Here is a 14,800-nt window from a genome sequence, read left to right on the forward strand (position 1 = left end):
AAAAAAAAAAACAAAGCTGGAGGCATCATAGTATCTGACTTCAAACTATACTACAAGGCTACAGTAATCAAAACAGAGATGTAGACCAATGGGACAGAACAGAGGCTTTGGAATTAATGCCACACATCTACAACCATCTGATCTTTGCCAAATCTGACAAAAACAAGCAATGGGGAAAGGATTCCCTGTTTAAAAATGATGTTGGGAAAACTGGCTAGCCATAAGCAGAAGGCTGAAACTGGACCCCTTCCTTACACCTTACACTAAAATTAACTCTAGATGGATTAAAGATTTAAACATAAGACCTAACACCATAAAAACTCTAGAAGAAAACCTAGGCAATACCACTAAGGACATCAGCATAGGCAAGGACTTCATGACTAAAACACCAAAAGCAATGGCAACAAAAGCCAAAGTAGACAAACGGGATCTAACTAAACTCCAGAGCTTCTGTACAGCCAAAGAAACTATCATTAGAGTAAACTGGCAACTAACAGAATGGGAAAAATTTTTGCAATCTACCCAGCTGACAAAGGGCTAATATCCAGAATTTACAAAGAACTTAAACAAATTTATAAGAAAAACAACAACAACAACAACTCCATCCAAAAGTGGGTGAAGGATATGAACATGCACTTTTCAAAAGAAGACATTTAGGCAGCCAACAAATATATGAAAAAATGCTCATCATCACTGGTTATTAGAGAAATGCAAATCAAAACCACATTGAGATACCACCTCATGCCAGTTAGAATGGCAATCATTAAAAAATCTGGAGGCAACAGATGCTGGAGAGGATGTGGAGAAACAGGAACACGTTTATGCTGTTGGGAGTGTAAATTAGTTCAACCATTGTGGAAGACAGTGTGGCGATTCCTCAAGGACCTAGACATAGAAATTCCATTTGACCCAGCAATCCCATTACTGGGTATATATCCAAACAATGATAAATCATTATATTATAAAGACACATGCACAGGTATATTTATTGTCTTACTGTTCACAACAGCAAAGACTTGGAACCAACCCAAATGCCCATCAGTGATAGACTGGATAAATAAAATGTGGCACATATACAGCATGAAATACTATGCAATCATAAAAAAGGATGAGTTCATGTCCTTTGCAGGAACATGGATGAAGCTGGAAGCCATCATTCTCAGCAAACTGACACAAGAACAGAAAACCAAACATTGCATGCTCTCACTCATAAGTGGATGTTGAACAATGAGAACACATGGACACAGGGAGGGGAACATCACCTGTTGGAGGGTGAGAGAGCTAAGGGAGGGATGGCAGGGGGTGGGGGATTGGGAAGGGATAACATCAGGAGAAATACCTAATGTAGATGATGAGAGGATGGGTGCAGCAAACCACCATGGCATGTGCATACCTATGTAACAATCCTGCACGATCTGCACATGTACCCCAGAACTTAAAGTATAATAAAAAATAAATAGAATAAAATAAAATAAAATAAAATAAAATGTCAAAAAATAATAGATGCTGGTGAGGTTGTGGAAAAAAAGGGAATGCTTATACGCTGTTGGTGGGAGTGTAAATTAGGTCAACCATTGTGGAAAGCAGTTTGGAGAATTCTCAAAAAGCTAAAACCAGAACTACCGTTTGACCAGCCATTCGAATACTAGGTATACACCAAAGGAAGATAAATCATTCTGTCATGAAGACACATGCACATGTATGTTCACTGTAGCACTATTCACAATAGTAAAGACATGGAATCAACGTAAATGCCCATTATTGGTAGACTGGATAAAGAAAATGTGATACATATACACCATGGAATACTATGCAACCAGAAAAGAATGAAATCATGTCCTTTGCAGGAACATGCATAGAGCTGGAGGTCGTTATCCTTAGCAAACTAATGCAGGAACAGAAAACAAAATACTGCACGTTCTCACTTATAAGTGGGAGCTAAATGATGAGAACTCATGGACACAAAGAAGGGAACAACAGACACTGTGACCTACTTGGGGGTGGATGGTGGGAGGAGGGAGAAGAGTAGAAAAAAGAAACTATTGGGTACTAGGCTTATATAGTGACAAAATAATCTGTACAACAAACTCCCATGACAGGAGTTTCCGTATATAACAAACATGCGCATGTACCCCTGAACCTAATTGTTTGTCTTGCCTGTCTTCTTGGTGACTAGAACATGAACACGACGGCTGTGGCTAAACGTCTGTCTTAAACTATCAGGAGGAAGTAATATATAATATTTAAAGTGGCAGAGCCAAAAGCTAGAAGGAACCTAGGTCACTTATGGTAGTTCAGCTGTTCATCATTTTGGGCAGCTTATCTTCAGACTTTGTTGATATGAGGGGAAGGGAGCTTGAGTTTTTGGTCACAGGCAAACGCAATCCTAGTGTATATACCTAATCTTTCAACATTGCTGTAAGCATTAGAGAAGATAATGGATATGAAACGCTTAGCAGTTTGTCTGGCATGAAGTCAGTCAGAGGGCAACTTCTCTTTTTCAAATGTAATGAAGCATTTAGGGTATCGGAATTCAGTTCTGAGCATTTTGAATGATGTGGAAAGATGAAAGAACTTGTTTCCAGTTTGACTAAAACAGTTTGATTTTATGCCTTTGAAGTTGGCTATGGTCGGAATGGTTTTGACTGCTTTTAAAATTTCTGTGCCTTTAGATAAAATTTTTCTGAGACTTACTTTCCTCATGTTCATGAAAGACAATATTTAAGCTTACTTTATAGGCTTTACAGAATTAAATGAAGCAGTGCCGAGTACTTGGAATATAGCATGTGCTTAAGCTGAGTGTGTTGGTTCACGCCTGTAAACTTAGGAGGCTAAGGCAGGAGGTTCACTTGAGCCAGGAGTTCAAGGCTGCAATGAGCTATGATCATGCCACTGCACTCCAGCCATGGTGACAGACCCCAAACTTAAAAAAAAAAAAAAAAAAGAGCTTAAAAAATGACTTTGATGTGACGGATGATTTGTCAACTTGGCTGGGCCATGGGGCCAAGAAATGTAGTCAAATGATATTCTGGATGTTTCTTTGAAGGTGTTTTTGGAATAGATTTTTTAAAGTTTTCTTTATTTTTTTAAATTTTTTATTGCATTTTAGGTTTTGGGGTACATGTGAAGAACATGCAAGATTGTGGCATAGGTACACACGTGGCAGTGTGATTTGCTGCGTTCCTCCCCTTCACCTATATCTGGCATTTCGCCCCATGCTATCTCTCCCCAACTCCCCACCCCCCACTGTCCCTCCCCTATTTCCCCCCAACAGACCCCAGTGTGTAGTGCTCCCCTCCCTGTGTCCATGTGTTTTCATTGTTCAACACCCGCCTATGAGTGAGAACATGCGGTGTTTGATCTTCTGCTCTTGTGTCAGTTTGCTGAGAATGATGGTTTCCAGGTTCATCCATGTCCCTACAAAGGACACAAACTCATCGTTTTTGATGGCTGCATAATATTCCATGGTGTATATGTGCCACATTTTCCCTGTCCAGTCTATCATCGATGGGCATTTGGGTTGGTTCCAGGTCTTTGATATTATAAACAGTGCTGCAATGAACATTCGTGTACATGTGTCCTTATAGTAGAATGATGTATAATCCTTTGGATATATATGCAGTAATGGGGTTGCTGGGTCAAATGGAATTTCTATTTCTAGGTCCTTGAGGAATCGCCACACTGCCTTCCACAATGGTTGAACTAATTTACACTCCCACCAGCAGACATACATGAGGCCAACAAACATATGAAAAAATGCTCATCATCACTGGTCATTAGAGAAATGCAAATCAAAACCACGTTGAGATACCATCTCACACCAGTTAGAATGGCGATCATTAAAAAATCTGGAGAAAACAGATGCTGGAGAGGATGTGGAGAAATAGGAACACTTTTTGGAATAGATTAACATTTAAATCAGTGGAATTTAGGTTGACTGTGGATGGGCTTCATCTAACCAGTTGGAGATTGTTTTTTGTTTTGTTTTGTTTTGTTTTTTACTTTAGGATGATCTTCATTGCATCTTCATTGCATGAACTGCACATGCTTCCAGGGGTCTAAATGGAAGAGAAATAGCTAAGAACAGACAGAAGAGGGGATATGCAAATCAAAATGTTAGAAGAAAGCTTCGTGGATGATGAGACTAGTAAGCTTTGCCTTGGTGCCCCACCTCTGGCCACACAACTGGGCAAACGACAAAGCAGCACCCAGCATTCAGATCTGAGGGCCTCTGTCACATGGCTCTTTCCACTTCCCCGCGTGGCCACTGTGTAGGTGATGGGTACTCACTATTTGCTGCTTGGACTATAACTCCTGACTTCCAAATCCAGCACTATGGAAGATATTCCCACTCTAAACACCTTGAAATGCTATACAAAATATACACTAGGTATATAATATAATATATATTTTAACATAATATATACTTAATATATGTGTTTTATTGTAAAAATTAAAATATATTTTAACAAATTTTATTGAACATATTATTTACTATTTTAATATATATTAAAATTCCTATTTTTTAATGCACAGCTGAGCTTGCAGGAAAGAGAAATCTCCAGGGAGCAAAAATGAAGAGTTTGCCAACACTCCACCTGCCCTAGGGGTTGCAGGACATGACTGGTCTCAATAACCTAGGGGCATGGCCTGGAGTATCTCCTGGGATCCCCAGCCTGCAGGCCAGGGAACCAGAAACTGAGATGTAAGTACCAGGACACAGAGCTCCAAGAAAATCCCTCTAATCTGCATTCAAGGAGTCAGAAAATTAAGCTCAAAATGCTCAAACACAGTGGAGAAATCCCTCACTTCCTTTCCTCTCCAGGCTCTCAGGCCTCAGCCTGCAAGGAGGATCCTTGGGAGACTGTAGGTGCCAGTGTTCTGAGGGGGTCTGAGGCAGGGGCTCCGGAGTGTGAAGCTGCAGTGAGCCATGGTCCTGCCACTGGACTGTAGCCTGGGCACAGCAAGACCCTGCCTGGGGGGAAAAAACGTGTGCTTAGCAGTTAGGGCATTCTCCCAGAACGGGAGTTGAGAATTCCTGCCTCTGCTCTCCCGCAGCTTTGAGAGTGTGCAGTGCTCAACCTGGGCTCAGGGACTCCAATCCTGCCCTTGCAGAGCTCACTCAGACACTGGTGCAGTGAAGACACCAAGTAGTACTTCCCCTTTAGGAGACACCTCCTCTGCAAACAAAACCATAGCACTCTTTGGTTCGCTAAAAGCCATGGTGGCACGGTTCGCCAGACTTTTTTTCTCCAGCCTGAGAGTTGCCGTGGTGGATGAGGTAAATGAGGCCAGAGCTCCCACCCCTTATACTGCTAGGACCTCGGCCACACCAAGAAAAGATACATCTGCCCTATGTGTTTAAAGCCTTTAAGAGAGCCCCAGCTGCTGTTCTGTTGTGCATCCGATTTCGTGGCTAAAGGGTTTCAATTCTTTCTGGTGAGTTGTTTTTTTTTTTTTTCCTCTTGTTCAATCCTTAGTCAAGGGGGTAAGAAAAGGCAGGTGCTCAGGGCATTTGTCCTCTTCTGATGGGTTCCTCACTGCTCCCCTCCAGGCCAAGCCAGCTCTCCCCTGCACCCTGCCCCGCAAGGTCAGCTTCCCCACTGTCCCATTCCCACGCCTTTCCCCCTCACCTGTGGGTGATTCAGAAGGATGGTCCCGGTCGTTTTGGGAAGAAAAGGCTGTTGGTGAATTGGGGGATGATCAGGCTGCACGACAAATCGCTCCTGATGCTGAACGTGTCCTCACAGGTCCTGCCCTTCCACCTGGGGGAGGAGTTGTGCTTGTGGTTTCAGAGTTTCTGGGAGTTGCTTCAAATTCTATAGAAAACAGTGTGGCTAGTGGATATGCCAGTGTGTCATGACTGGTGCAAAGTTAGAAATAACAAGGTCCACGCATGCTTGTGTCTTTCCACAATGTCAGGCTTTTATTGACTTGATTTCAATCACAAAAGCCACGAGCTCCATGGAATTCCCAAGCAGGCAGTTCTCCTTGGTACTTACTACTTCCCATTCACTCAGGAGTCAGGGCTGTGCACACACAGGCTTAGGACACTTCACAAGTCAGTCAGTACTGCAAACCGTATATATTAGCATGCTTAATGAATATATCGATGTAAGAGGTTAAACATTCCCCAACAAACAAAGTCATATTAACATCAAGAGGAAAAGAGATAGGAGAAAGCGTAAATGAACCAGTCCAGGGGGATAAAGGAGACAAAAGGAATCCTGGACTGGGCTGGGAGCTTTGTCGGTCTTGCACGGAAGCGCCTTTGAGGAGGCAGGGCCTGAGGCAGCAAACACCAAGTTTTCATCATGCGTGATTGCAAAACGGTGACAGTGAAGATGGTTTTGAGCTGCTGAAGGCCTAATCTTTTTTTTTTTAATAGGAATTATAAAGAGAAAATTTTTATTCTTTTTTTTTTAAATTACATTTTAGGTTTTGGGGTACATGTGAAGAACACGCAAGATTGTTGCACAGGTACACACGTGGCAGTGTGATTTGCTGCCTTCCTCCCCCTCGCCTATATCTGGCATTTCTCCCCATTGTGGAAGACAGTGTGGTGATTCCTTAAGGACCTAGAAATAGAAATTCCATTTGACCCAGCAATCCCATTACTGGGTATATATCCAAAGGACTAATCTTTTATAATTAGAGTCTGCTGGCAAGAACTGATAGTGGAAGGGTATGCTTGTTTGTGTTTTATCTGGTTGAACAAGCCTTTTTGTTTGTTTATTAAACAAAACATCTTTGCTGGCAAGAGTGTCCTGTGAAACGCTAAGATGGGGTTAGTTATAATGTGTTAGGTTATTTTTCTATTTCTTTATTTATTTATTTGAGACAGAGTCTCACTCTGTTGTCCAGGCTGGAGTGCAGTGGCTGTGGTCCCTGCTCACTTGAACCTCTGCCTCCTGGGTTCAAGTGATTCTCCTGCCTCACCTCCCAAGTAGCTGGAATTACAGGCACCCGCCACCATGCCAGGTAATTTTTGTATTTTTATTAGAGACAGGGTTTCACCATGTTGGCCAGGCTGGTCTCAAACTGCTGACCTTGTGATCTGCCCACCTCGGCCTCGTCAAGTACTGGGATTATAGGCATAAGCCACCGCACCCAGCTAATAGGTTATTTTTCTTAGGAGGGGGGTCCATAGCTTTCATTAGATTCTCAAAGGGGTCCATGATCCAGAAAAATGTCATAAACACTTCATTTCGTGGCTCCGTTTTCTAAATGAACCATCCCCGGAGAGATCATAGTCTGGGGCATCAAGAACCTTGGGGCCGGAAGAACTGCAGGCAACGGGAGGCTGCCATTTCCCGCTCAGGGGTGGCGCATGGTGTGGCAGCCCTGGAGTACTTGGATGTGGTCATTAGAAACGTGGTTTAAATGAGGAAGGAAAGCACACTTACTGAGAACCTAGCTAGGGGCCAGGAGTTGGGCTAAACAGTTTGTATTTGCCTTCCTGCTTGAGCTTCAGAGTTTCCCTGTGAAGTGGGACTTATTATCCTCATTTTACAGATGTGAACTCAGGCCCAGAGAACTTAAGGGCCTTCCCCTGTGTCACACAGCTAGCAAAGAGACAGAGCTAGAGATAGACCTGGGACCACATGGACAAAGGAATGTCCTGTTTCCAGGGCATCATGCAGCCCTGTCCCATCTATTGTGTCACTGAGGGGTGTGGTGGGGGGCACTGGCAGATATGTCACCTGACCTCTTGGAGGTTCATGTCTCATATGTTGAAAATGGAAATGCAGTCCCCCTCCCTCACCCCACTTTTTGGCCACTTGTTAAAGAGCAATTAAGAGCCAGGAGGACCAAGCCAAATTAGTTTAGTAGGCTCAACCCCACCTCCTGCTGACCCTCCAATCCTGGGGGAGGGCTCTGAGGTGAAGGCCCTTGGCCAGGTCTCCTGGGACAGAGGCCAGAGAACAGGCTGCTTCCACTGCTGCCTCTGCGCACACTGGGGTGGTGGCCAGGCAGCCTGCTCTGGTGCAAGTGTTTAAAGCCCACCTCAAGCTTTGTGACTATCAGGTTCTTTGATCAAGGTGGCAAAGGGAAAGGGTTCGAGTTAATTCACTGGAGGGAAGGGGGGAGCAGAGCAGAAGTGAGGACAGACCCACTTCTGGAGTGGCTCCCCCTTCACTCCATCCTGTCTGCAGACCCTCGTCACCTCCGGATTTCTGCCCGTCATGCCCAAGCTAGAAGGCCCCGTCCCACACGCCCATTCTCCACTCCCAACCTGAAGCCACCAAAGGTGCATTAATTCATCTGGTGCTTTTGGTGAGGGGCTGGAAGCCCCTCTTTAAACTTGGTCTCCCACTTGAGAAATGCCAACATGGCACTCTCGTCCACCCTCTCTTCCGTGACCCCTGCTCCTCCCCTGTCCTCAAGGGCTGGCCATGAAGGGCTTCCTTTGTGGCTGATTTCTCTTCCTTTCCAGACCCCGACACTCCTTCCTCCAAAGCACATTCACGTAAGGCGGCCTTTCGTTAACGTCGGTAATTCATTCCCTTCAAACTTTAAATACTGCCCCTCTGGAGTGAGTGATTCTGACTTAGACGGGAGCCGTGGCCTGGCCTCTTTTGCTCCCTGTGGTACTAACACCCTGGCAATGGGCTTCATGTGGGGCTGTGCCTGAGCCGACAGCAGCCACCTTGGGGGACTCAGTCCTGCGAGTCCAATCACATGCTCCCTCTCAGGGAGTCAGAAGAAGCGGTTTCAAGAGAGAGCAAAACAAAATCCAGAAGACACATGGCGGCTGGCATGAAGCTGCAGGAGACTGAAGAGACAGTGGGGCTAGGAGCAGAGACAGAGCCAAGTCCCACAGCTGTCGGTGTTTGACCCCAGGCCCCTTTGAGCCCCGTGGTGCTCCAGTTCTCTAGAGGTTGAGCTAGGCTGACGCCCGCATTGCTGTGCCTGACCTTACCACAAGCCCCCCGCCCTGAGGTGACCCGAGCACATCACTGCTTCTCGAGACCTGAAAGAGCTCAAGGTAAATGTGCCCTGAGGAACACAGGAGGTGCCTCATGTTGAGCGCGGACGATGAGGCTGCACCCCAGGCTAGAGTCATTTTCAATCACCAGAGCAGGGCAGGCGTGGGAAACCCAGACCTAGGCATGAGCTAAGAAACAGACACGGCGGGCAGGAGGACAAAGGGTCCACAGTCAGCCCACGTCAGGGCACAGACCACAGGGGGCCGCAGATGTGTGGCTGGAACAGACAGAAAGACAGCCAGCATGGCTGGGCCCCAACACCCAGCCCACATTCAGGGGCTCAGCTCCAGACCATGTGGGGGGCGCACAGCAACATATTCAAGGCATTTGAGGTCAGGCATGGAAAAATACTGAGGCACTATGTGTAGGTTATTTCTGCGTGAGAATAAACTCCTTGACCTTGAAAACAAGACAGGGAGTGGAGTGTGTGGTGTGATAAGGAACGCTGAAAACAGCCTCCTGAGAATACAGTTTGAGTGTGTACAAGGTCACACGCGCCTCATTAGCCCACCTCAAATGGCCATCTAGTGGATGTTTGTAGTTAATACAAGCCCTTTCAACAAATACTTGGAAGACAGATGCTGGGGCGGACTCTTCTCAGAAGAGCTACCTCCAGCCCTGCTCAGCTGGAAGTGTCTGAGTACTTCATTCTCGGCGTTCACTGCAAGCTATAAGCCCTGCAGACCGGCCGGAACAGGGCCTGGAGAACTCCGCTACAGCCCACAGTCAAATTTTAAAAGTTTCTTTAGTGCTCTTATGTTGATGGTGTGCTCCCTTAGTTTTTGTTTGAAACATTATCTTACTGTCATTCTTGAAACATCGCTGTCGACTCAATTCTAGAGTGACAATTGTTTTCCCTTGGCACTTTGAAGGTATCATATAGTATGGTATTCCGGCTTTCTTTGTTGCTGTTAAGAAGTTCGGGGTCATTCTAATTTTTGTTCCTTTGTAGGTGATCTTTATCTAGGTGGTTTAAAATTTTCTTTTGTTTTCTTTTTATTTATTTACATTTATTTTAAGTTCATTGGCATATGTGCAAGCTTGTTATATAGGTAAATACGTGTCACCAGGGTTTGTTGTATAGATTATTTCATCACCCAGGTACTAAGCCCAGTACCCAATAATTATTATTCCTGGTCCTCTTTCTCCTCCCACCCTCCACCTTCTGATAGGCCCCAGTGTGTGTTGTTTCCCTCCATGTGTCCATGTGTTCTCAGCATTTAGCTTCCACTTATAAGTGAGATCAAGCAGTATTTGGTTTTCTGTTCCTGTGTTAGTTTGCTAAGTATTATCAACTAGCTCCATCCATGTCCCTGAAAAATACATGATCTTGTTTTTTTTTTAGGGCTGCAACGATTTTCATTTGTGTTTTCAGTGCTCTACAGAAGTATAGAAAATGGTGTCACAAACTCCCACGTGTTCATTCCCCAGCTCCAGCAACTCAGCGCCACCTGTGTTTTTCTGTCTCCTTACCTACACTGTCTCCCTGCCAGGATTATTGTGAATCAGGTCTCAGACTTCTTATTGTTTCATCTATAACTGTTTTGGCGTGTATTTCTAAAATCATATTCTTTTAAATTGAAACATTTAAAAAAAGTTGTAGTGGACAAATTACAGGGTAAAATGCAAGCTAGGCACAAATTTCTAAGATAAAAGAGATTCCGAGACTGTTTAGAACAGAGAGGGCCTGAGCAACTCATCCAGACACCAGAGACTGCCAGTTCACTCTCATTTACCCATCCTAACTTCCAACCCTACCCATTTCAGAGGCTGAGCCATTTGTCCGAGGTCACGTAGAGAATGACTGGGAAAACCAGTAAGAGAATCTCCAATTCCGGGCTCTTTCCATAGCCCATGTTCTCTACCTAACATCGTTCTTTCATCTTCCCAAAGTCCTGAGAAAGAAAAGAGGTAGGGCGTGGGACTTGTGGCTATGGAGAAAGAAAAGCTGATGCTGCCAATGTGTATCAGAAGCAAAATTTGAACTCACCTTTCATGGCCTTCCTTAGCACGAATAGCCAAACATCAATACCTGTTATAAAGAGTGCACTTCTGCCGACTCCCGCCCTTGCGGTTTAATTTCTTAATTATTGAAAACCTCCTGTGTGCCAGGTGCTTCTCTAAGCCCTGGAGACACCGCACTGAATTAAGCTGATGTCCCTGGCTTTGTGCAACTTACATTCTAGCCAAGGAGAGGGAGCAGGCCCTCAACAAGGACATCCATGTGAGGGAAGCATCATGGAGAAAATAAAGCAAGGGGAGGGGCTGAGCAGTGTATGAGGGTGAGGTGACAGAGATGTCCTCTCCGATAAGGAGGCATTTCACCGGAGACCTGTGTTAACCTAAAGGACTGAAGAAGGTCAGAATCTACCTTAAACAGAGTTGACTCAAGCACAAAGATTGAGGACAGGCCTGTCCAGGAAGCCCAGGTTCCACAGAAGGGAAGTCTGTGTTCCAAAGTGAATTCTGGGATCCTTTACACAGAGGAAGCTTGGGAAAGCCTAATAGAATGTCAGCATCTTCCTATGTAAGGTTTAATGCATTGTTTAAATGATCTAGTAAGTTGAGGTGGTCTTTTTCTTTGGGGAAAGGTAGATTTAACCTTCCTCACTGAAGATTTAACAGTCTTGCATCTCAGGTGTCATCTGGTCTGAGTTAGGTACAGGACAGTACAGCCCGTGCTCGACTTACGACCACGATTGGGACTGGCAGACCGGTCATAACACGATTTGGTTGTAAGTTGAGTAGGCTATATGTACAGTTGAAATGGTGCACACGGAGATGGTAGTGCTGCCGGAAGCTGGTCCGCACTGTCGTACGCCCAGCTGGGCAATGTTTGCGCTGCCAGAGACGGAGCAGTCGTGGCTAGCGATTGTGGTCATAAAGTCGAATGGTCGTAAGTTGCATAGGTCGTAAGCCGCTCAATACCTGTAAAGGAGGCAGTTAATCCATAACAAAGATATGGGTTTGGTAGTGGGGAAGGCCTGGTCTCTTGTCTCTCCTAGTCATTCACAGAAGGGGAACAATGGGGAAGAGAGTTCCTCTCACAGAATTGGAAACAGGTGGTGTGACTCAGTCTCAGGGTTTAACATCCCTCTGGGTGTAATAAACTTGGCGGGTCCTGAAACAATATTTTTCTTTGATACCTGAAGGAAGTGAGGAAGAGAACTCTATGGTTCTCTAATGGAAGAGCCCTTGGCATGTTCAAGGATCAAGAAGCCAGTCTGATGATCACGGAGAGAGCAAAACGAATTGCAGAAGATGAGATGAGAGACGAGCAGTGGGGCCAGAGTCCTCTTGGGTCTTCTGGGCACAGTCAAGATTGAGGGTTTTGAGTGGGATGGGAGCTCCGGGAAGCCCAGTTGTTAACTCCACTAAGCAGGAAGGGAGGGCTGAAGGGTGCTTGTGATAGGGTGTGAGGGTATTCATTTCATTCTCAGACCGAACAGAAATGGGTTATGAATTATTTGTTCCTGTTTTCCATGTGACGATTTCCTTCCTTTGATGTAGAGACAAAACAGAAAGAACGTTGCTTCTGTAGATTATCTTCAGAGTGCCTCTGTGCTTACAGATGCGTGTGCACATCCGAATGTCCCAACTCGAGGGTCCAGGGTGCTGTTGTTGCCTTTTTGGTTGCAAACACTCGTCCTTGAGGTGTTTGCCTTCTGACTTAAACCTAATCAGGGAATTGAATACCATGCTGTTAAGAGATCATATTTTGCATAAGCTGTTTTTGAGAGCATGGTGAATGACTGATTCCTCAGAGGGAATGCCTAGCTGACCTCAGTCCTTATTTCTTGTATGTGTGTGTCACTACAAGCTCTTTGACCAGAAAGTTGAGTATTGAACTAAACAATATTTCAGGGTCCTTTCTCTCCTCCAAGTCAGCGGTGAAATGGAAAAGCAGGGGCTTCAGAACCAGCCAGATCAGTTTCCACACCAGCTCTATGAGTCAGAAGCCTGGGGACGTGGGCGTGTGACTTGACTTAATGTCTGGGACTTTCCTCATCTGTGTCTATCAATATTAGGTTTTTTTTTTTTTTTTAAAGGACTGCAAGGACAGGTATTAAATATTAGCAGTGTTATCTCTGGGGTGAGTGATTTTTCTTTTCCTTAAAAAAATTTGTGATTTAATTACTTCCTACAGTGAAACAAATATTGCTTTTATAGTGGAAACATGATTCTAAGCAGAGCTGTGCAACACTGACGTGGCATGGGGTGGGAAGAAGGGGGTTGGGGAGGCGGTGTTTAGGGTTCAGAGTTTGAGTTTGCCTCATTCTGGTCTCAGCTCTGGAAGGAGTCAAGAACAAGATCCCAGAGCCCATCCCATCCCTCATGGATGACATACTGAGGGCTCAAGAAGATGCCTCCTTGCAGCCTGCCCCAGTTCCAGGCTGTCGCCTGAGTGACTTCCTTCAGAAAGCCTCTTGTGCCACAGGCACACCCAGAAAGAAGTATATCTTCAATTGAACAAGAAATAACATGAATAAAATATAAGTAAAATGTAAAGAATAAAAAATGCACTGCCACACTGGCTGGGCAGGAGGGTGAAAGTCGAGCCCCTCACAACAGGTAATGTCTATAAAAGCACAACCAAGGCCAGCGCCAAAGTCCACCTGCAGAAGGCAGGTCTGTCTCAACACCAGCCACTGTGAACCTTTAGAACTGGGGCTGTGGCTTCTTCCTGTCGCTTGCCCAGATGTCAGTGAGACCACTCCACAGCAGGTGGGGGGAGCTGTGTGTCAGGAAAGTCCCAGCCACTAGGACAAGCTGCAGCCCAGGCAGACATTTCTGCCCTTGTGCAAAGAACAGAGGAACCCATTCAAGTTCACAGCGGCAGGTGGCACTTGAAAAGGCAGGGGTCAACTTGCAGGGCAGAAGTGAGCAGGGGAAGCCTTCCTGGGGGAGTGGGAGAGCCCAGCAGAGTTTAGAAGGAGGGAGGGGCACTATCGGGACAATCCTCTGAGTCCCTCTTTCCTCCTCAGGCAATGTTCAGGAAGAACCTGCAGTCTCTGTAGGCTCATGGGAGCACCCAGAACTGAGACAACACACAGATCCAGGCCACTCTAAGCTCTGCCTCCATTTGTACAGGACACAGTGAGAGTGTGTGTGTGTGTGTGTGTGTGTGTGTGTGTGTGTTCTCTTCTTAATAAAGCCAGCAATCATTGGACTAGACAGGGCCCACTCTAATCCACTGTGAGCTCCCCTTTCCTTAGTAACATCTGCAAAGACCCTATTTTCAAACAAGGCCACATTCCAGGTTCTAGATGGACATGAATTTTTTCAATCCAGTACGTCTGGGAACAGAGCAGCCAAGGGCAGAAGAGATCAACCTGAGGATGAGGGTTGGATGCAGAGTTTTGAGAGAAGAGTGATCAGAACTAGGGTCTAAGCCACATTGGTCTGCTTTCTTGGGGGAGAATTTTCCCTTTTTCCTTCTGCCCTTCAGCCAGGGCTGCGGCCACCTCCTCTCTTGTAGCTGGCTTTTAAAAGCCAAATGGATGCCACAACCTTCTAACGCATCTAGATCTGCAGCTAAAATATTCCAGAAATTCCAGCAAGGGTAAAATAATCTCAGGCCCAGATTTGCCACCAGTGCCCTCTTCTGGGCAGCTTTATTTTTAGTGGTGTCATGAAACATTTGTTTAATTGTCAATATATGTATGTGTGCACTGTCACCAGAAAATATATTTATGTCTGTTGGTTACAGCCTAAAAAGTTTAAGAAACCATAGTTAGATGTTTTCCTGGTCAGGAAAGGCCAAACTAAAAAGGGCTCTGATTGTGTGTGTGTGTGTGTGTGAGAGAGAG

This window comes from Cebus imitator, unplaced genomic scaffold, assembly GCF_001604975.1.
Source record: "Cebus imitator isolate Cc_AM_T3 unplaced genomic scaffold, Cebus_imitator-1.0 Scaffold614, whole genome shotgun sequence".
Lineage (NCBI taxonomy): Eukaryota > Metazoa > Chordata > Mammalia > Primates > Cebidae > Cebus > Cebus imitator.